Source organism: Zingiber officinale, chromosome 3B, assembly GCF_018446385.1.
Source record: "Zingiber officinale cultivar Zhangliang chromosome 3B, Zo_v1.1, whole genome shotgun sequence".
NCBI classification, from domain to species: Eukaryota; Viridiplantae; Streptophyta; class Magnoliopsida; order Zingiberales; family Zingiberaceae; genus Zingiber; species Zingiber officinale.
The window spans coordinates 67552579-67554175 of record NC_055991.1 but is presented as its reverse complement, the minus strand read 5'-3'; positions in this window follow the sequence as shown (position 1 = coordinate 67554175).

Sequence of the window (1597 nt, the reverse complement as noted above, 5' to 3'; positions counted from 1 at the left end):
TGGGCCTCTCGAATCCTTATCCTGATCGACGACTGAGCAACCATGGTAACAAGAATACCCTGCTCTGTTCGTCCCTGCTCCTCGAGGCCCAACTCGGAGAATCCCTGAATCAAGTCCGTGACTAAAACTCGGTGACAAGCTAAAGTCCCTCTGGACTTCCTGCTAAGTGCATCAGGAACCACATTAGCTTTACCCGGATGGTAGCTAATAGTACAATCATAATCCTTCAGGAACTCCATCCATCTCCTCTGTCGGAGATTGAGTTCCTTCTGTGTGAAACTATATTTGAGACTCTTATAATCAGTAAGAATCTCAAAAGTAATACCATAAAGATGATGTCGCCAAATCTTCAAAGCAAAGATAATAGCGGCTAGCTCTAAATCATGTACTGGGTAGTTCTTCTCATGCTCCTTCAATTGACGAGAAGCATAGGAGACTACCCTACCGTGCTGCATCAAAACATCGCCCAAGCCCTGAAGAGATGCGTCTGTGTAAAGTATGAATCCATCATCACCAGAAGGTAAAAATCAAAACTGGTGCTGAAACTAATTTCCGCTTCAGCTCCTGAAAGCTGGTCTCGCAAGCCTCTGACCACGTGAACTTCACGCCTTTCCTGGTCAGACGTGTCAACGGCATAGCAATACTGGAGAAACCCTCAACGAATCGTCGGTAATATCCAGCCAAGCCCAAGAAACTGCGGATCTCCTGGATTGACTTCGGCGGCTCCCAGCTAGTGATAGCCTCGATCTTCTGTGGATCTACTGAAATACCTCTGCTAGACACCACATGTCCCAGAAAACCAACTAAGAATAGCTAAAATGCACATTTGCTGAACTTCTCATACAGATGATGTCGTCGAAGAGTCTCCAAGACTATGCGAAGGTGCTACGCATGTTCCCCCTCGGAACGTGAATATATCAATATATCATCGATAAACACAATCAAAAACTGATCTAGATACTCCAGAAAGATACGGTTCATCAGATCCATGAATACTGCAGGAGCATTGGTAAGCCCAAATGGCATTACTAAAAACTCATAATGTCCGTATCTGGTACGGAAAGCTGTCTTCTGAATATCAGAATCTTTGACTCTCAGCTGATGATATCAAGACCGCAGATCAATCTTAGAATACACTGATGTATCTCTGAACTGATCAAATAAATCCTCAATCCGTGGCAAGGGGTACTTATTTCTGATAGTCACTGCATTCAGCTGCCTATAATCGATGCACAACCTCAGAGTACCATCCTTCTTCCTGACGAATAGTACAGGAGAACACTAAGGTGGAATACCATATGGTTCTCCACAAGGACACTGGAATGCTCCTGCCCGTGCATGCCTTAAGCAGCTGTTGCAGGGGGAGCTGTCCTCTACTGACTATGCGAAGATTGGGCTTTCGGCCCTCCTCACCGAGTCTCGGACTGACCAAACTGTCCTCCCACAACAGAAACTCCGGAAGCTACATGCTGAGTCTTCAGCGAACAGTCTCGGATGACGTGGCCAGGCAGTTTGCAATAATAGCAAACTGACTATCCCAAGGAGCAAGCAGAAACCATGTGATCTCGGGATCCGCATCGGGTACAGTGAGGATCAT